The 22,979-nt window shown below is 38.4% G+C and overlaps 1 protein-coding gene across 1 annotated transcript in view; it reads right to left on the minus strand.

The window, feature by feature from the left end:
- The window catches only part of nphp4 (nephronophthisis 4), a 293,994-nt gene that overhangs the window by 191,363 nt on the left and 79,652 nt on the right, over nucleotides 1-22,979 (minus strand). The gene's annotated exons all lie outside the window — the stretch shown is intronic.

The raw sequence follows: 22,979 nt of genomic DNA on the forward strand, positions 1-22,979 counted from the left end.
AGGTGAAAGTCAGGAAGTGGACGGAGTGCATTTGACTTCAGGAGACGAGGATTATTTAAAGCTCTTCAACCCTAGGCACACTCTGAGAGCAGCCTATCAGGAATATTCCCTCTTCATTTTTTAACTCCCCAGCCCAGCCTACTTCATTTAAATCGTTATTGTCATGCTTCTGATTGCAGCCAAGAACATAAAATAAAAGTATTGCGTAAAGATTTTGAGCGAACATGGGCAAAACTGAGAGACATGACAGAAGGAGCAACCAAACTGCTAAGTAAATTCAAAAGTGCCAAGAAGAAGAAAAATGACGACACCATAAGAGTTTCTTTCTTCATAACCTCGGGCAACGATGGCATTGCAATTTTGTAAAAAGGAGGCCATCCTTGTTCTTTGCCTTACAGTGAGAAGCTGGCTGGCTTTCTACACAGCACAGACAGAGCATAAAGGCTTCTCTCAGAGCAGTGGGTGATTGCCTCTGTATTGCAGTGGTAATGTTTTTAGAGTGAGAAAGGATTTCAGCAAACTACTTTTCCTTTCTTCACAGCCACCTTACCTCCTCCAAATACATCAAAAGACATAAGTCTATTTAATTTGAGGAGAGAGCAAAAACAAGGCCGACCCCATGTTCCTGCCATGCCACCATAGTCCTCCAACAGTGGCTGGTCATCGATATTGCACCAAACAGCGCCATCTAGTGTTCAACTTAATAGCAAAAGCCAGGGGAGCATGGCAAATTTATGTAAAAGAAGGTTTACTAATCTATGTACAGAGAAAAAATAATGTACACATTTTTTTGTATAACAGTATTCATGCACAGGTTAATTTAATGTGCTTTATAGAAAAATAAAAATGAATGAAAGGAAAATTACTTTAAAAAAATGAGAAATAAAAGTATAACAGTAAAATGTAGGCATTACTCAAAGAGAAAGAAGTTTTAACATGCTGAAGTGCTTTGCTTTACAAAGAAATAGCTAAGACATAATAAAATTGGATATATAGTCTGATCTTCAAGGATAAACTGTGGAAAACTGTGTTTTCACTCCTGATTTAAAGGAGGGAACAATTTATGCACATTTCAGGTATTTAGGAAGTTTGTTCCAGTGGTCAGGAGCATAGAAATAAAATGTGGCTTCACCGTTTTTTTACATCTGGTCCTGGGAAAGCTAAGCGAACAGGTTTCTGATAACCTCAGGGTTCTACTTTTTTCATACTTGACCAGCAACTTTGAAGTATATTTAGACCCAAGAACTTTCAATTCCTTATAGAGCAATAATTTTTAAGACCAATAACAATAGGCCCTTTTGCAAAACATTTTTATCATATAGCCACAATGGTGAGGAGCCGCTGAGCTTCCTTCAGCCATTCACAAACAACTAATGGTTAGGGTACTATCCCACACAGCTGTAAGTTTACCAAAAAATCTACCAGGGCAGAGAGGACAACACAAGGTACGGTGCAGCATCAACGTCACCACTATGCATGAAATGTGTGTCAGAAGTCTTCACCATGCCATTCTTTTAAAACAATAATGGCAGATGAGCTTAGTGTAGCAATCCTACTGTAGGCTGAACTTCACATACATGCTACCTTCATCAGTCTTGTTTACACTTGTAAATTCTGCTGTTGGTGTGTGTGACGTTGAAAGGCGCCTTAGTCCTGCCCTGAAGTGTCTGGAGAAAATGGCTACAGAATTGTGCCTATTTTTTTTTTTTTGCATTAATTTGAAGGAAATGTGTTATTAATTTTATAGTCACACAAAATTAGAACAACGTGCATAATCAGTATATGCTCGATAACAGGTTGCAATATTCTTAAGTTAGGGGGAGCATGTAAATATTAAATAAAAGTGCTTTAAGTGTGGAGCCTTGAGGAACCCCCCTATGTTGTCTAAATTCACTCAGATTTATAGTTGACCAATGAGTTCTTAAACAATCTGGAAAAGGTGGGTGGGATTATCTGGTAATATGCTTGTCTATCAAGCAGTATGTCGAACACAACATGGAGACCCTGCTAAGTGTAACTCCGAGATGAACCTATGAACACATACAGAAGGTACATGGAGCTTTTTATTGCTCTCATAATTTATCCCTTATCCTCAAAGACAGAAACATATTAAGCCTCCTGGATTACTTCCTTTTTTGGGGGGAAATTGTCATTTCATTGATATTAACAATAACACGAATTGCTATGTAACTGATTTCAGCAGAGAACATAACATCATGTGTTCATTAATCTACAGATATAACCACATAACTGTTTTTACTTGCTGTATTTAAAGCCTCTGTTGTATCTGACTGATACCAAGATCAAAGTCTACGATCTTTCTGACATGTTGCAGCATTTTTTTATGCACCAAAATCAGCAAGTAAGCCAAAGCAAGGCAATTTAATTTTTAAAGCACATTCCAGCAACCAGACAAATCTAAGTACTTTGCATGATGAAAACATGAGAAAACACATAAAATGTGCATTTCAGTGGCATACATAATAAAGGAAAGATAGGAAAGGTTGGACTGCAGGTTTAAATTAATGATGCTCCAGTTAATAGTTTAAATAGAACAGACAACACTAGACAAGTGGGGGTTTTAACCTGGATTTAAAGGAGTTCAGGGTTTCAGCATATTTGAAATTTTCTGGGAGCTTGTTCCAGATTAGTGAAGCATAAAAACTGGATGCTGCTTTTCCATGTTTGGTTCTGATTCTGGGGATGCAGATTGGACTTAAACCAGAACTCCTGAGTGAGCTGGAAGGTTTATACAACAACAACAAATCTTTGGTGTATTTTGGTGCTAACCCATTCAGTGATTTAAAAGACTAATAGAAATATTTTAAAGTATATTCTCTGAGATACATGGAACCAGTGGAAGGACTCAGGTGATAGGCTCTGGCCTGCCCCGCCAGACTGACTTATGCGACGTGGATTCAATACACAGCTTGTCCGTCAGGACAGGCTCAGACTCTCCGGTCTAAAACTTACTGGACCAATCACAGCGCGGGAGGCGGGAGTTTACGATGCGTCACTCTTTACCCATAATGCATCAGCGCCTTTCTGTAACCATAAAAGTCATGGTGGTGGCCGCAACGGAACATTGTTTTAATGATGCCCTTTATTTTGTCCTGAATGAACTGGGTATATCTTCAAAAACTCCACAACTGGCTGCTCTAAGAGATGAAAACAGAGCGTGTTGATTGGCGTTTGCGTCACATCCGTAGTTATCTGATTGGTTCTACCCTTTTTCCGCTGACCCTGTTAGTCCTGCCTCTGAAATTTGGCTCTGTCGGCAGTTTTCCAGACCGATATGCCATGTTTACAGCATAAGTCAGTCTGGCTGGCCAGGCTAGATGGGCTCTACTCCCTCCTCCCTTTTTTATTAAGTTTTTTTTAGTTGTTTTACAGAGACAATGCAGTCTACCTATTAGACCTCAGGAACATAGATCATAAATCCACCTTTACTCATTTAGGTCCACACATGCACATACTCACACACAAATACAAACCTTGCACTAAAAACCTATCAATGCAATGCTATATTCAAAAAATAAAACATACAGTGATGTATATAAGGATGATTTGAGTTTTTAAATATGCCATCTATGTTCCAGTCTTGGTAATGCTTATATACAGTTCCCAGTAAGCTAATCTTTTCAAACCAAAACATTCTGAAAGTTCGTTTATCCATTGTTTCATAAAGGGAGTTTCCATTCCCTTCCAACACAAGACACTAGCTCTCCTGGCTTGCAGAGCTCAAAAGTCTCGTAGTCTGGTCTGTTTTTTTTTTTTTTTTTGCTTGTGTAAGGTCTGATGGGTAAATTCCAAGCACACATAAAATTAACAGATAATATAAAGGATGTTTATGCTGAACACCCCTCGAGGGAGATTTAATAACATCTTTCCAGAATGTGAGAATCGTTGGACACTCCCACAGACAGTAAAGAACGGCTCCCTTTTCATTTAAACGTGTAGTACAAACTGTATGTCTGGATGGTCCCAGATATGTGCTTAGGTTTAGCAGATGTTACCGTTATCTCATCAGCCACTTACATTGAAGTAACCTAAATAATGCATTCACTGTGTTTGTGCTTTAAACAACAAGCTCTACTTTATTAGTTTTAGTGAGGACGCGGGCAGCAGCTGTCTGATCTAAGACACTGTTGCAGTAATCAATTCAGCTAAGGATAGACACATATGAGTTTTACCAAACCCTGCTGGGACATTAGGCCGTTAATCCTTGAAATGTTCTTTAGGTGGTAGAAGACAGGCTTGGTAATTGTCTTTATAATCAGCTGATGGTTCAGGTCTGAGTCTATCACTATGCCCAGATTTTGGACCTGATCAATAGGTTCTAGCTGTAATAACTGAGGCTGTATGCTGGCTCTTGATCGCCCCCTCCTTTGGTCCAAAGATAATTATTTATGTTTATTTATGTTCATAAATATTTGTTCTATGCATTTACTCAATGTGAGAATGGGTTCATAGTCACCTGGTGACATTGTATTGTAGAGCAGCAATACTTAAGGTAACTTATTTAGTTTTTTATAAACTGGGCTATTTGGGGGCATGTTTACTGAGTTACAGGACAAAGTGGAGGTGGAAGAGTAAACTTGGTTTAAGGTTTTATATGAGATGTTTTAAAAAAGTATTCTCTTATAATGTCTCTTTAGCATATTGAGTCAATGGAAATTATGATTTCAAAGATAACAGAAACGTGGTCAGATAGGCTGACATCAGTTACAAAGACTTCGGAAATAATTAGAACCTTTCTGATGATAGAGTCTAAAATATGTCCTCATTCATGTGTTGGTTGTTTAACATGTTCAGTTAAACCAAAAGGTCTAAGTGTATCACATAGTTCCTTTGGCCCTCTGACTTGGTGTTTGTCAACATGGATGTAAGTAAGTCAATAGTAGTGTCTAAAAATGGAAAAAAATAATATATTTGATTTTTAACTTCATTTTTTTTTTTACTTTGAACTGTTCAAACTCTTGCTAAGGTTTAAAAAATCTTAGGAAAGTTTTTGACAGGAATCCAGAATGATCATTTATGTTTGCTGACATGAGATGGTCTAAAATCTTGTTGGCATTGCATGGCTGACTTTCCCGAAGGCACACCTTAACTCAGTACCACTTCGACACTTCTGAAGTGTCGCATCTCTGACAGCTGAGACAGTGCATGCAAAAGTATACAGCCTCATCGTACTCTTCTTGGTTGCCAAAGTCACAGAGCGTGAAGCTGTTGCCATCATTTGATATTATCATATACGAGTGTTTCTGCAAGATGGAGGCAGCTGAATTTATTTCTTTTAGGAGGTATTATGTAAAAAAAAATCCTCATTAGTTAACAACCAGGGCCTGGAAAACACATGGCTACGATGTGGATGTATCAGTACGCACAACAAAACACACAAAAAATATGCCCGCAAATAGACAAAAGATTATTCTCCGCTTTCTTAATACCCCTCACTTGATTAAATATTCACAATTTAATGGTGGATGTGAATTTAGTGGAGTAGATAGTGGGTAAAGATCTGTTGCGTTTCTAAGATGTTCTAGATGGCAACTGGATTTTTCTAACAGGTTTACTAGGATCTCTGAACTTGAGAGAACATTTTAAAACTGGAAGAACAAAAGATGTTTTAAAAGCAGAAATATATTTTAGATTTAGCTTGTATGACAATACATATTTTTTAATGACAGATCAGAAATGTCTGCATAAGGAGCCTAAAATGTTAGCCGTTATCTCGTTTAATCATGGGGAACGTGAACCTCCACTCCAAAGCTAATGAGCATCATCCATTGCTGGCAACACATGGGGAGGATATTTCAAACTCAGACGCATGCAGTGACAGATTTTGGACCCTTTGACAGCATAATCTTGGTTGGACTTTGGTGATTCTCTCATTTTGTTTTATCCAGTTCCAGCAGCAACTTCTGGTTTTGAGTGAAATCTTTCAACACTAATTGATGGACTGCCATAAGTTTTGGAGCAGACATCTGTGTCCTCCTCCACCTTAACTGAATGAAATCACGTATCCTCAAACCCAGTATTAACGGCTCAGCTAAGTCAGAATTAGAAGTGTTTGATTTTATTTTCTTAGAAAACAGACCAGTTATTCACAGCACCTATTAATGTCATCACTCCTTATTTAAACTGTGTCATGTTTCTACAACTACAACAAACCAGTATCGATAACTATGTCTCTTACTCTAATCGTCACCCATTATGTGTCAACGGGTTTGTGGAATAATATGGTAAACACTGCGAAGCAAACAAACACAAAAAAATAAATACATACACAGAAAACTGTCCATTAGTTTGCCTGTCAACCGGTTGCTATGGTAAGAAAAAAGGCTGAAGTATTACATTAATGCAGATGTACCATGTCATCCAGGTGACATTGTGACTGCTTGTTTTTCTGCTGCTGTTAATTGCCGGTCTGTTGACCCCTGCTTGTATACAGTACTGTACTCAGTGAAATAGTTGGAGCTCAGCCTTGGCATGCATAAAGTGTTGAGGGCTCACCCACACACATAATTACCACAATCTTTTTTATGTATTTTGTAATGCCAGGAACGGTTATTGAGAGGTAGCGTTTCAGTTTGGACTTTTATTACCTGGGCATGTGTTGTGGATTCCTCTGTCACAGGCCTGTTCAACTCATAAGACCATGCGGCAGCCAGAGTGATGAAAGTCACGCCTATGGTTTAATTACTGTTTATTTTTCAGTCTTAAAATAAATCAATACATTGTTAAAAAGGACTGGACATTTAAAAATTGCACTTACAATAGGAACCTTAATAATTATATACCTGACCTTTTAGTTCACTATTTAGAGTGTACACATTTAGTTTACTTTTGTCAGTCTGGTATACTTTATTTAGTGAGTAATACGCAACAGATTGTTTTTTTTTTAGTTACCAGTAGGCTTGGGGGTTGTTTTTTGGAGTATCACATCAGAGAAAACATTCCCAGCTGCATCGGTTCTTTCATAACTTAATGATTTATTTGGGTCATACCACCGACTGATTGTCGGTGGAGGACAAGAGGAGGGAGCATTTTGTGTTTATTAATTGTTCAGTTTTTCTTCTACTTTGGGCAGATAGATTCTAACCCAAATAGTTTTTTTATAGGTTACTAATTAGTGCTATTCTGACCACTGTTTTTGAGTTTAGTCTTTGTTAGTATGTTTGTTGGTATTTCTCTTTTGTCTCAACAGTGGTCTGATCAGTCACTGTGTAAGTTTCCCTCTCATCTTGTTTGGGAGGTCAGTTTGTGCTCGGGTCCTTTGTGTTAAGGCCTGAGTTGAAGTCTGTTATGATGACCTCTGTTTGGGGCCCAACTTATCATTTCAAAACTTAATAAATTAATTAGGCTCTGAAGTTTAAAGTTGTGTTATATGAAAAGTGTTGGCTCTAGTTAAAAAATATATTATTACTCTCCTGTTTTATTCCCCTCTTCATCTCTCGTCAAGCCAGACTGTCTTTGTGACATGCTGACAAAACATAGTCAACCTTCTTGGCACAGCAACTGCAGTGCAAAAATACACAAGAAACTAAATTAATTGGAGTGCTACTGGCCCAATGTGGATGTGATTTGGATGCAGTATTTCACAGAAAGTCAAGATGGTCAGTCCTCCTTCACAATCAAGAATCAAGAGTCTGTATTGTCATTATGTAATCATAATTAAATGTTGGTGAGACACTGGCTCAGAATTCACACAACAACACAAAGACAAAAATCAAAGACACTGAAAAAATGGAGAATGAGCATTCTTAGGGGATACTCTCAAAAATGCAAAACACACTACGAAAGGAAAAAGCTCTTTCTCTTAAGCTGTACAGCAGATGAGAAAGACTTATCAAAAGTGGAAAAATACTGGGCAGTTGTTGGTAGATAATAAGCCGTATTCAGATAGAAAATAAAATGTTCAAGTTGAATGTACCAGACAGCACTTCCTGAGTAGCTAAAATATATGCACATAGTTCTAAGCATCTGATAAAACGTAAATGTTAAAGTAAAAAAAGAGAGATAGCAGTCAGTTTACAAAGCGATGTAAAAAGCTGTGCAATTGTGTGAAACTACCAGACAAACACTCCCAGAGAAGTTAAAAAGTGTGCAAACAGTCCTCAGCATCTGATGAAATTGAAACGTTAATTGAAAAAGTGCAGTTTGCATGAATGTCCAACCAAACTCTTCCTGAGATTCCAATCCCAGACAACCAAGCAATATAGGTGTGTATGTGATGGATAAGCTGCCAGCAGAGATAAAGTCTCTTACCTGGCTTATCTAAAAAAAAGGAGCATGTCATTTGATCTGTCATTTTCCAGTCAGTTGTATCTAAAAGTACGTTAGGTCATTCTCTGGATATTGTTTTCTAGTTTAAAACTATGATACCTGAATGCCTACTATAACACCTATAAATGATTTAAACAAGAACACCGGCATGTTGTCCACTGCTGCGTTTATAGCAGCTCAGCAGAAAATCTTGGGTCATCACTAAAACCATAGACTGAAGATCCTCAGATTTATACATATTTAAACTGTTTTTTTGCAAATGGGAAAATCAAACAGCAAGAAGACTAGCCATGAAAGTTTAACTCCAGGCAGCTCTTTATGCATGCATTGTTATGTGGATATGTTTGAGCACTTGACTTTCATTTTTATTCAAGTGAAGATGTTTCATAAAAAGGAGGACTCCCAGGCTCATTTCACGAAGAGGTTGATACCAAGCCAGAATCTGGATTCAGGATTAACCGACTCTATAATACATGTGCGTGCCTCTTACCATAGTCTCTCGGCCTATGGGAGCGGAGAAGACGTACTCTAGCTGAAAGACGATTGCCAACGCCTGATTATTGGCCAGTTCGATCTCCAGGCTGCTGCGGAGGCCCAGCATCTGAGGACGGGGCGATGATGCTGAGCTAAAGAGAAAGCAAAGAAACGTCAATGCGTAATGTGGGCGTGAAAAATGCGAAGGCGGCAATAGAGAGATTAGAACGCTTTTGCAAAATGTGAGAGGTTTTAATATTTCTCCTCCTATATCTGTATTCTCTATTAAAAGTGAAGCAAAATCAATGCGCTGGAAGATTTACAATCCCTAACTAAATATTTCCTGGCAAGCACTTGCCTCTTGTGTGAGAAATGAAACAGCTTTCTATGTATTCGTCATTCACAGTTTGCATACACCAGAGGCGGGAGCATACTGTGGAGTGCTCGCGTGTCACGAGGTGGGGCCGAGTGCCTTTCCTTTCTTCGCTTCACAGAGTCTCTGGAGTCAGTTTTCCCCTCTCCTTCTCTAGTTTGTAAAATCCTCCAGCATCACACAGGCTAGACAGACTGTCAGCTGTTACTGACAGCACCAGCGCGAGTCAAACGGCGTAATTATTGGCTACACCACAGTGGTGTATCAAACCATATTTCCAACAGACGTTTCCGTCTGCAGAAAAAAGAAAAATGTACGGAGCGTTTGCTATTATGGAGATGATGATGATGATTATTGTGGTCATACAACATGGGTAATCAGGCACAGATTGTGTATTAGCATCTTAATGTGTTGGTTGTACAGTTGCCTGTTTGTGCATACCTCTATGTCATGGCAAGAGACCCGTGTAATCATGCATAATCGTTCATAATTCTCCAAGGGTCTGGTATGAAACGGGCAAAAACAATACATTTTGATTTGGATACCCACTTTCCGGAGTGAGTGAGCCTTGTTTGGAGGTTCGCCGCCTGTTTTGGCATTTCAGCTTTCCTCACCTTTTAAATGGAATTATTTCGTCCTTCGCGCGCATTTTTTTTTCCGTGCATTACTGTTTCATAAAACCTCATAAAATATCCCAGCCAATTACCCTGACAGACGCAGCTTAAATAAGAGCGCTCACACTGACAGTAATGTGTGGAAAAATGTCAGAACACACATTCTGTGCATGCAGTGGTTTCTAGTAAGGTTGTCCAGTGACAGCATGTGGGCGAACAGTATTATGTTTTCAACCAATTAGGTATTTTGGAGACAGTGCTGTCAGCACAGGCACATTTCCTAACACCGTTCACACTGGGTATCATTAAGAAAGGACACTCTTTCGAGCAATGAAATATAGCAAAATTAGGACATCACATAAAAAAGACTGAGAATAAACTGTTTTACCTTATACCCGTCAACATTATGTTTGTAACCGCAGACAGAACATACATATTTCCTCAAACTCTGCTTTAAAATAGAGGTTTCCTCACAACTATTCTTATTTGTGTTATCTGTAAAGAAGCTGTGCAGAAGAAGAAGAAAAAGAAACGTTGGGTAAGAAAATAATAACAATAACATAACATGCACCTGCACAATATTGCTGAAATAAAGGTACAAATAATTTTCTCGTTTTTTTCTTGACATTTGAGAATTCACATCTCTTGCACATCTTTTTAAATTGGTGGTTGCAGAGCATCAGCCTCAATGTCTTTTTCATATGAATAAACAAAGAAAAAATACACAAAATATAGAACAGAAGCATAAACATTAATTTGTGTGTGTATGTGTGTGTGTGTGTGTTTAATGTCAAAAGTCAAAGCCTGGTAGGTGTAGCATTATATAGTATTATATAGTCCATCCACCTCTTCCAGCATAAGGGGAACAGGTTCTTCTTATGATTGACCTCTGCTGTCTTCTTCTCCATCCTATAGATAGTTATTCTTATGTCCATCCACATGTCCAGGCTTGGGCTTTTCTCTGAGAGACGTTTTTTTTGGGATGGCTTTCTTGCCTGCCACCACTAGAATGGTAAACAAGTATTTACCCTTCTTGTGGCCATCCTTCAGTCACAAGTCCAAAAAAAAAAAACAAAGCTTTACTTTCCAAAGGCAGATAACTCCCAGAAAAATTGTTGCATTGCTTCCATGTACTTCCTGCCAATAAGCACCACCAGTAACGCACTCCCAGAAAATATGATAGTGATTTGCATTGACAGACCCGCAGTTTCTCCAGCATGTCGGTGCATTTCCCTTATAACGAGACTTTTGGTAGGGAGTAATGAAATATCTGGTTATGCTTTTACATCCAAATTCCCTCCAACTATGTGAGCTACTGCATTTCCACTGTTATGCCCATATGTCAAGTCAAGTAAACTTTATTATCCCCAAGGGGCAATTTGTTGTGGTTTTCCATTCTTCCTCTGTTAAATCTATTCCTCCCTTCCCGTTCCCATTTTATTTTAATATATAAGGTTGAGTGCGTTTCCATGTTTTTTATCTCTTTATATAAGCCAGAAATAAAACATCTATCTTCATTTGAGCTATATGCCCTCGTAAACAAGTCTAGTCAGCTGCTTACTTCATTCTGCAACTGGTTTTATCTTTTCTCTGAAAAAGTGTCTCATCAGCAGATGTTAAAAAAATTAAATGCCGTGTTTTCATAGGTAAAGTGCTGTGCTTTCCTTCATTATTTTGCATTTGACTGTTAATCATTTACGTGTCTAGTCTTTGAATCTATGATCTAATTCATTTAGAGTGTAATGTGTTAAAAATCCTTTTCAATCCAAATCAGTCCTTGTGCTTATTGGTTCACGGATGCGCCCACACCCCCTCATTAACTAGAAGTGCGGGCTGCTGTTTGCTTGAGCTGGTCAGAGGTTTGTGCCGTCACCAGGGCTGTTACAGTGGGTTCCTGGGGACAGCTGGTGTATACAGAACAAAGTGAGCTATAATGCAAAACCTATTAGAGGAGATGGGCTGTTTCCACACAGCTGGTAGAGATCAATCCACAAATCTGATGAGCCAACAGGAAAAGCACATCAGTTTCACACGCGCTAAACCACATGTTAGAACAGATGATCACAAAACAATGTGGGTTTCCACAAGTGGAATTTCACTTTTAAACAGGAAGCGAGATTATAGCTGGGTGATTACTCGATTTAATCGATTAATCGAATTTACAATTCTTTAAGATTTAATTTTTGGAAATTCTGGAATTTTATTTTGCCAATACACTCATTGGGTTTCCATGAAGAGAACAGCATGTGATGCTGAATATATGTTTAGGCAAATGTATTGTCTAAATATTGTTAAGTGGAAACTTTTTTTTACCATAATACAAGGTACTTCATTTACTTATTTACTTTTTTTTAACTTAGTTTGAAGTTCACAAGTGCAGTGAAGCCTGTTCTTAGCTCAATGTGTAATACCCCTAGCAGCAAATGTTTTGTTATATTTTCATTGTTTATAATGGCACGGCTGCCGTCTTGTTTTACAAGCATGTTTCACAGCTTGTTTTTAGTTGCACTTTGAATTCAGGTCAACTCCCTGACGAAATACTTGACATAAAAAGCAAGGTTTTAAAATCATTTCTTTAATTTCTTTTTATGAAACAAAAAGGAGTAAAAAAATCGATTAATCAGATTTGGTATGATAAAATCGGAGATTTATTTTTTAATCCATATCGCCCAGCCCTAAACGAGATATATGAAACATGCTAAATACATATTTTGCACATAAAAACATGGTTTTGGGAAAACTTTGATGGAATAATGTGTGAAGCATGTAAATTCTCGTGTAAAACCCATTAGATTGTATCTGATCTCCATGTGAAACCTTCTAGATAACAAGATCCCCATGTAATTTCCCATGTAAAACCTGTTATATGTGAAACCCATGTATAAAATGCATATTGACTGAACTTGCCAGGCGCGTTTTGGGGAAGCCCTTCTACATCTGAAAATGTTTCCCACACGTCATTCACATGTGGACATTATATTGGGTAGTAACATGTAAATTGCATGTTACGTGTTACTGCACATTCCACATTGTGCTTTTTTTTCACTCCCACATGTGATTCCCATGTTGGTACACAATATAGTAACAAAGGTGATTTAAATGTCCGATTCATTTTGTGACGTAACATATCTCCCCACCTTCAAATATTTCTGGGAGAAATCATTTTTATCAGTGTTATTGTAGCCCCATATGGAACATGGGACAGGTGTTTTTTTTTCCCCATGTGATCACATGCCTCCATCATGTGGACAAGTAAAAAAAAAAAAAAAAAAACATCAACATAGGAACCTGATGTATTTTTATAGAAGTAGAGTTATAAATCTAATAATTTGAAAACAAAAACAAAAAAGTCATTCCTAAAATATGCAGTAGATTTCAGATTGCATTGTGCTGGGCGACAGGGGTGAGATGTCCTTTCATAGAGCAGATTGATGACCTCACATCACAACGCCCGCTTTGAAAAGGTTGACATTGACTTTTTCGTGGTCTCAATCAGACTCAAAGGCCACCGTAATCCCTTTGAACTGTTGTGTAATTATCAGAAAACATTGACGTGTGCTATAAAGTTGTTTCATGTTGGTGAAAACCTGTATAATATAGTATGGTATACTTTATATAAAAATCTATTGATTTTAAAGCTGTTGTGAGATTCAGACACAGGAGGCTTTTTCGGGGGCATGAGGTTTGTTATTTGAACAAGTTCAATGCAGAACTTACTAAATCACATGAATCTTAAAGTAAGCCTCCGATGTACCATTTCTTTGCTCTTCCTTGTGCAACTTCTGTTGTGGCATTAAAAATGTACTTAGTATTTAATAATGAATTGAAATGCAAAGTAAATAGCTAAAATGTGTGGACACGTTGAATTCTTGCTTAAGTGTCTCTGCAGCATGGGGATGTTCCTATGTTTCCGTTTCACATAGCCAGTTTGGTCAGGGATTTACCTGAATGAATCCAAGAAAAACATTCGCTAACTTTGCTCGGAAGTTCACTGCTAATTGCAGCATTGCTTACCAGTGGAAAAGAAAAAAAAGCGTATCTTAAATTATGCCTTTGACTCAGATGATAAAGCTGCTGTGTGGAGGAGGTGCAGGTAATGAGCAACACTGGCGAGAGGAGAAAGTGTGTAAACAGAGGGATTCTTCATTTATGCAAATTTATTTGGAAAGCCAGAAGAAGACCAAGCTTCTTATCTGAGCTGAGCCACACAATTTATTTGCATACATACAGATTTCTTTAAGTTTTGTTCTGTGTTTCGTTTCGTTTCAATAGATGTACCAACATTTTGGTTGATTGGATTTCACTATTTATCGACCATTGTTGCTCCTGGATGCAGAAAAGAAATAATGTTACTGAATGGAAGAGCGCCACGATGCAACAGCAAGCTTTTATCGGCTGCCAAACTCTGGAACATAACTGTTTAGCACGTCCAAGGGAGTGTGAGTAGGTAGCAGTAAAAGTTGTCCTTTGAGCAAGGGTGTTCACTATAACAACATTAAACTTCAATTTAGGAACAATGTGAACATCAACAAGCTATATCTGGTTGAATAAAAGAGCAATGTTTCATGTAAATCATGAGAAAATAAGAGTTTTCTGGACTAATAAGCAGAGTTGTATTTGTGTGATGCATCTTGTAGCTCTAAGTAAATTGCTAGTGCTGGCACCTGATTGTTAACAGGCCGTATTGTGTTGACTAATTTGCATATTATTATTATCAATTTTTTTTTCATTATCGAGGGATTATTATCGAGTTGTGCCGGCTTCATCTGTGCTGACAGATCATCTATTCTGGACCATCTTATGCAGAAATGAATGCTTACATCTTGTATGGTCTATAATCACAGGCTAGTTTGATTTACTCAGTTTCTATTTCTATATAATTAAATTTATTGCTTCCTTTAGAAATATGTTGTTGACAATATAATCTGTTGTACAATGTAGATTCAGCGCACTATAAAAGTATTCATAAGACTTGAACTCTTCTGCTATTTTGTGTTACAATTATTATGTGACGGAGTAATGTAAAGCAACAACTATTTATGAAGTGCAAGAAAAAATATACATGGTTTTCAGAATGCTTTTACAAAAAAAAAAAAATCTGAAAAGTGTGGCATGCATTTGTCTTCCATCTCCTTTACTGTGATACCCTTCAATAACATCCAGTACAACTAGTTGCCTTCAGATGCCACCTGCTTACTAAACAGAATCCAAGTGATTATTTAAAATCTTGGTTTAAATCCAGCTGTTCTGTGAAGGCCTCTGTGTTTTTTTAGAAAACACTGGTAAATAATCAGCATCATGAAGACTAAAGAACTCGGGAAACAGTCAGGGAGAGAGTTGAAGAGAGGTTAGGTTAGGTTCTAAATACTAAAGGCTCCCACATACTCGGCATACTGTCCGCATGCTGCAAGCCACCCACCCACCATCCGCCAAAGTGAAACATAGTGTTGGCAGCATAGTGCTGTGGAGATGTGGTTCTTCAGCAGCGACAGGCATGCTGTTCAAAGCTGATGGAAAGGTGAATTAAGATAAATATAGGATAATACTTAAGGAAAACCTGTAAAATGTGGTAAAAAATGTAAGATTTAGAAAGAACAAGCGCTATCATAGCAACCAGAAAATTAATTAGATCAAACCATATGCATGTGTCAGAATGGCTTAGTCAAAGCCCAGAACTAAATACAGCTGGAAATCTTTGACAAAACTTAAAAACTAATGATTACAGTCTCTCTCCATCTAATCCAAAGAATGGGAAAGAACTTCAGCCTATAGATCTGCTGGGATGTATCCTAACACTCTGCTCTAATGGTATCAGAAGGTAGTTATACAAATTATTTATTCTAAGGGGCGCTTTTCGTATTTTGAGCGGCTAAACACATGAGCATGCAGTGCTTTTCATAGTTTTTGAGAAAAAAGAAAGAAAAAACCTTTCACGATGTTCCTTTCATTTCAAAATTATACACATCTCTGTGTTTGTCAGTCACATAAAATCCCAACCAAAAACTTGTCTGCGGCTATAACATGATAAAAACGTGAAAAGGTTAGAGAGGTGTAAATACTTTTAGAATGTACTGTACGTTGACCATTTCATTTAAATCTAAATTCTCTCGACACAACTCCAGCAATCCATCCAACTATGGCACAAAATCTAAATCTAAAATAAGAAATACAACCCATCCATCTACCCATACAAAGTAAAGCATGTAAAACAAAGCATAGTGTGCGCTGAAGTTCCAGAGAAGCACGAGTAAAAGTAGACGCCAGAAATAGTACTTTGGCCTGATATCCGGCAACATTATACACAAATGACATTAATGCCTAGCTGGCTTTTTTTCAAAAATAGATTTTTTGCTGACTTTATTGGATAAACCTTCAATCACTTCCTGATCAGCAAAAAGAACAGTGCCTGAAGAAGCTGATGAAATACCATAAAAATAAGCACTCCAAAAAATTTTTTTTTTGCTCAACTGCAAATCTTGTCTGACATCGGAGTTCTGCTTCACCGTCCTCTGAAGCCTACAGTTACAGCTTCACTGTCGGTGTATACATGTGTAGCTTCTGCTCACCTGTCCTTGGCCAGCGTGCTCTTCTTAGAGATGCTGTCTGTTCGTCCTCTGACCCCTGAAGCAACGGGCTCCAGGACCATCACTTGGGGCTTATCAAGGAAACACCAGCCGTTGTGCACACAGACGTGAAGTCTCCGTTCCTGGATGACGACCGTTCTTTGTGCATCCTCTGGGTTGGGTTGTTTCTTAGAAAAAAAGAAGATCAGATTGATGTCACACATAAAGCTGCAGAACTTTGCATCAACAACGTATTTGGATTCTTTTTTGGACACAGTTTGGATGATTTTCTTGTTGGTCTGAACACAATTATGCCCTTTTCTCAATGTCATGTCACGACACTGCTGCAGTTTGGAATGGGTTGAAAAAGGTCACTGCATACAGCATACAAACCATCATCCTCCCCTCAGACCCTCTACTTGGATTTAAGATCTTTGAGGAAGGTGTAACCAGTCTCTAGTCATGTTTCCATCTAAGTTTTTTTTTTATTCGCATTTCAAAAAATCGCAATAGAAAACGTTGATGGTTAAAATTTCTAAAAACTCCCTCAAATTCGCAAAAACAGTTTTTACTTGAGGTGGTTTTTGGATTATGCGGGAAAGGGTTAATATGCAAAACAGGAGATCGAAAAACATTTGCCTAATAAGTACTGATGTAGCAAAAATTTACCTCACATGCCTGATCAGCTGTTCCCGCTGTCGGTGTCTTCACGGATTTTCCCATATTGTGCAGACAAATGCATTTCTTTCTCAACGTCTCCGGACTGCATGTAACATCACCAATATTAATTGACATAACAGAAAAATTGCAAGTTGCCTGACACCAACACATTCCTGAAAAGCTCTCAATTTCTTTTAGAAGTGCAGTCTATGGTCATTTCCAACCCCTTTTTCCTGTCAATTACAACCATGCGTTACATCAGCTTCTGACAAATTTTTTTTATTTTTGTGCTATTTTAAATGTTCGCTCAAAATATGCAGTTTGATTGAAACATGGCTTCTTTCTGCATAAAAAAATCAGAAAAGCTTCAGGACCAGATGGTATTTTTCCTCGTCTTCAAATGTCTTGGGGAACAACTGAACGAAAGTATGGTTGCCTCCGATTTAAGGCTGTTTGCTGTCCCTCTCAAACATCGAGTCATTTCAAATAAACAAACAATGCTTAGCGTAGTTTGGGGGGGGGGGGGGGGTTGCGGGTGGTGAGTAAAGCCTGTTGGCCCACCAGGCTTATAATACGCTGGGGGGAACCCTTCAGTCAATTTGGGACTACACTTCATTCTGCACATATGCCAGGATCCTGTTTGTGGGCCTCAGCTCAGCCTTCAGCACCATCAGCATCAATCCAGATATATCCAGATTATCCTAGAACTGCACTGATCAAAGTGGCTGCAGTAGCTCTGTTGTTTTTATTCTGCAACGCTTTTTAATGAACTTGGGGTGATTTTCTCCACTGGCGTTGGATGCTGAGCTGCCTGAAGGATTTCTGTTGGTGTTTTTTTTTTTAATGTTTTATTAATATTTGCACTTTTCAAATTTGTTGCTGCAACAACAGCAAAAATATGTACTAAATGTATGCAGTTCAGATTCATATTGTTTTATTGATGGTGTAAACATTTAAACTTCATCTGTACTTTATATGTGCTGATGAACCAGCCCATTTAGAGAGGTGTAGTTTTAGGACTAGTTTACCCTATATTTTTGTCCTGGATTTAATAAATACTAACAGTAAATTTAAAACGCTTACAGTTGCATATTTTGTTTTCACGATGGGATTATTCCTGTTAACAGGGTTTATTGTTTTTCTGCCCTCCTTTTCTGACCTTGTACTTACATGTCATGCTTGCCTGAAATTGATCACAGCCTCATAAAATCAACAATAATGGCAATAATAATTTTTAAGCAAATAGAGCTCTGTTATCGGAATGGTGCCAGTATCGGTCGCTATCCAAATTCAGGTACTGGTATTGGAAGTGGACAGATGTGGATTGGTGCATCGCTAACTGTGCCAGGCACATAGAGAAGACATCAATGCCATGACTGAGTGTGTTACTGACTATATAGACTACTATGTGGATAACACCGTCCCCACCAGAACAGCGGCATGCTTCCCCACTAACAAACCCTGGATCACCAGTGACATGAAAGAACTGCTAAAAAAGAAAGAAGCACCTTCGGAAAGGGAGACAGGGAAGTATACTGAGAAGTATCCAGAGGCAACTCAACGTCAAGATAAGGGAAAGCAAGGAGGCATACAGGAAGAAGCTGGAGATCAAGCTGAAGCAGAAACAATTTTAACAGATTTGTTGTTGGGGATGAAGATCACAGGCTTCAAGCAGGAGGAGGATCAGAAAGATAAGAATCTGGACAGAGCCAATGAGCTGAACACATTCTTCAACAGGTTCAGTTCAGGAACAAGCTCACCATCCCCCTCTCCTGCCCACACCTGAACATTCACCCTACACTCCTTTGACCCACAGCTTCCATGTCAACACTCAGATGTTTTATCTTCCACCTCAGCTGTGGACCCTTCGGTTTCTGTGTATTTGTTCTGAAGCTAATCGTAAGATTTGGCTTCTTCTTCCAATTTTCTGTAACTAGACCTCAGGTGGAATAGCAGCTGCAGAGAGACTGAACCTATTACACATATCAGGCATTGCTTTTCTTCTTTTTGGAGCCTACATATCCAATTGTAAATTATGGATCTGGTCAGCTGTTTTCTGAATGCAATTGGTCAAATTTTCTCAACGAGAAGACTGAGCAAAGGAGAGCCCTCGTGCCCCACGTGGGACATTTGGAGGTGGACACACGGTGGACTCCTGGGAGGAGGATTGTGTGTCTGTCCCATTTTGAGAGACATAAAAAGGACAGCAAAACAAACCACTGCAAACAACTAACACCTTGATACCATTATTGAAAAATACACAGTATGATTTAATATAACATGTATAAAGTGACAGCTAAAGCTAACGTCTGTGTAGAAGTCAATCTGCAGCTGGATCTCAGTGTGGAACCTGCGCATTCCACACTGAGATGGCCCAAGAGAGGGGGCGTCTCGTCTTGTTACTGAGGAGTGCTATATGAGTAAACTTGCCTTGCTTTGCTTTTCTGAGGCTACTCCATCCCAGATGCTCTACAGAGCGCTTCCACAGCTCATTCCTCCAAGCTGTTATTATCTCGGCTGCTCACAACAGACTAAATAACTGTTTACAGCATGTTAAAGGTTGCACGGGTTCTGATTTAATCATGAATCGTTCACAGTCTCTCAGATCCTAAGGTACACTTGCACACGCCTGAGCTACTTCCAAATGCTGCTGTACTATCATGCATATTGTATAATATCTCATATTGTTCTTTAAACAGGCTAGTGTTCTTTTTCCACTGTTTTTTCCACCCTTAACTTGAATATTTAATCTTTTTTTACTTTATTATGACATGTTTTCAATATTTGAATTCTGAATTGTGCAATATTTCCTCTATTTGTTTTTTACTTTTAATTTTGGCATTTCTGATAAAGCTCAACCTCTGCTGCTTTAGAACCAACTTTAGATTAGATCAGCTTGTTTTTTGACTGCTATAAACTGTGTGTAACTCTGTCTGTGTCTTTTCCATTGTCACGCCAGAATTTCCCCATGGTGGAACAATAAAAGAGTTACTATTCTTATGATTCATATTCTTGAATATTTATACTTAAAATGTCTTTATTGAGAACAAAGTGGAACAAAACTCCTTGTTTATGTTCATAAACCTGCCGATTACAGCTACTTCTGATTTTGGAAAAGAACATGGCTAGCCTAATAGAGCCTTGATCTTAACCCCAAGTAACACACAGTGTTAACAAAAACCACGCAGGCACATCCACCTCCTCACAGTTATATCCTCAGCCAATGGGGAGGAATCCCTCTATCCTCGAAAATACTATAATAGGAGTAGTGACAGCTGCAGCAGCTTGTAATTGAACCATTTGTTTTGACATGACAATTACACAATTAAATATGTTGCAATATCCCTTCTAGTGTCACCGTGTCAAATTTCCAGCAACATTCAAACAATTATTTTTAAATATATCTGATGCTACAAAAAGTAAAGCCCAAAAAAGTGAGCCCTGATTCCTATGAAGGCAATCCAAAGAAACTGGTAACAGCGTGTCCCAATCATCTCTTCATGCCACTGTCAGGTTTTTGTGTTCTCAACTAGATTGACTGTCAGAGGCCTTGTACAACTTTACACTCCATGACTCGCTATTATAGAGAAGCAAGCAATTTTTAAGTAAATGCTTTTTTTGACATTTTCTGTGGACAAGAAAATGTGTTTGCTGAAAGGTTGAATTACTTGGCAATTAGAAGGGTTTGCCTTAAGATAACAAAGTGAAATTTCTTACAAAGGTGCAAAGGCCTATTGAGTTTTTTTACTTAAGTTTATTAAATTAAAAAGGTAGACGGCTGCTTTTACTAAGTGGTTCTGCCTCTCAGGCCAGTTGAAAAAGGTCTTCTACTGTTGCCCACCGTCTGATGCAGGGTCATGGAGGGAGACTCAGTCAAAGTTTTGATTTGATGTAACCAACTGGCTGCTGTTATTACTAAGCATTAAATAACTTACTGAGTACAACAGAAAAAATTGTATTATACTCAAACTACTTTGGATCGGGATTGGTAAGGGATATAGGATATATCGGTATTAATATTGGTGTCAGCCGACGATGGTAATGATCTAACATATCGGATTCAGTCCAACAAATAGAACTGGGCTGATAATTCTAACATATGTTTATCTCCACTTTGTTACCGTTTGTGTATGTGTTTTTTAGGAAAGGAATGGGGATGGCCATGTGTAGGCCTGTCACAATAAACAATAAATCAATGAATCGCACAATAACTTTTAATCATGATTGATTAAATAAGCTTAATAATTTGGATATGCACGCTCCCCTGGGGGTGGGAGGGGCGGGGAGTAAAGCCTGGCAAGCCACCAGGCTTATAATACATTGGGGGAAACCCAGCTTGTGTCACACAGACACATGCTCAAAGTTTAGCATGAGAGCGTTGTGAGGGAGAGCCAGAGAAATGTTCATTTGAAAAGAAAATGGAATTGGTGTCAAAGCCGAACACGACCGCTGCAATGTGGGAGTTTTTTGGGTTGAAGCCAAATGACGCCGGCCAAACCATTAACCTGTCTGAGCCGGTATGTCGAGAGAATATACTTGCGTTATTATGCTGAAAAGGGTCTCCAAATGACAATAATGTGGCTTATCACAATCATTTTTCCAGTAAAATCTGTTATTGCGACAGGCCTAGCCATGTGGTATTTGTTAGGCCATGTGATAGTGATAGTTATAGAGTGGAGAGAAGCAGAGAAGCAAGGTCAGTGATGTGGCGGTTGTTGGGTTTTGTTTTTTTATGTGTCCTGTTTGTTTAACAGTGCAACACTCAGAATTGCTATCTTAGTGCCAAAGAGACCTCAACAGATTTACTTTCACAAGTGGAGCATTACTGCTTTTGTTAAAGAGCTCAGCTTGATAATCATGCAAAAAACTTTATTGGATATTATTTTAGGATTATGTCAAATTCAATGGACAAAGAAAGGTAAATAGAAAAAAAGGGAGAAACGTGGGGCAAAACGTTAAAAAGGGAGAGAGGGTGACAAAAATAAAGTAGAAGACAAAGAGACAACAAGATATGCCCTCAAAGTCTGCTTCTAGACCTGCAGAGAGAGCTATAGAAACGGACTACAGAACAAACAGAAAAGGTATTACAGTTACAAACAACCAACGCATATAATAACATCACTGAAAAATACACAGTATTATTCAATACAAGCTCTGTTTAGTGGCAGGCAAAGCTAACTATAGGGTCTATCTGTACAGAAGTGTATCTTTAAGCCCTTGGATCCAAACACTTGTGGGTATTTGTGAGAGTGTGCTTGTATATTTAAGGTTTTTCTATAAGAAAAATGTATAATAGTGGTTGTGAGGGGCCAAAGGACACCCCCAGGGCGGCAAGGCAGACACCAGGGAGACGAGGTGTTTCTTCATGGCGTCAAAAGGGTAGAGAAATATATATGGCATTGTTTATTAGCAATAACAGATATATTAATCTCAAATATCAATACTGGACAATTTTTTCATACATTTTTGCAACCCTAAGTTGAATTATATTACACTGAACTGAACTGCAATCGTTTAAAGTGAGAAGAGCTCAACTGAACTAAAGTGAACAGTAAGAATATTTTTATATTAAATGAAAATAAAAATTACGGTGGTAATGGTTGCACAAGCAACAGACATGACTGGGGCCTTGAGAGGATTGGCGGAGGTTTAGAAGTCACACACAGATTCCAGGAGATTCTTTACAAGATTGAAGGAGCAAAAGCACAAAAACAATTTAACTGATGCTCAGTAGTCAAAAATCCTCTTTTCAGAGGAAAACTAATTTTCCATTTAATTTGGAAATCAGTGTTCCAGAGACTGGAGGATTGGAGAGGCACAGAATCCAGAATCCATCACAGCCAGTCATAATTCGGTCCGCCAGGTAATCTGCTGGTGTCTGTTTTATCAAGTCCAAAATCAGAACAACCACCTAATTTCGCTGCACTTCATGCTTCCTTCTTATGATAAGCTCCATAGGAGTTGCTGATTTCGATCTCCAGCAGGACTTGGCACTGTCCCAAAGTG

This window comes from Fundulus heteroclitus, chromosome 1 (genome assembly GCF_011125445.2).
Source record: "Fundulus heteroclitus isolate FHET01 chromosome 1, MU-UCD_Fhet_4.1, whole genome shotgun sequence".
In the NCBI taxonomy this organism is placed as follows: domain Eukaryota; kingdom Metazoa; phylum Chordata; class Actinopteri; order Cyprinodontiformes; family Fundulidae; genus Fundulus; species Fundulus heteroclitus.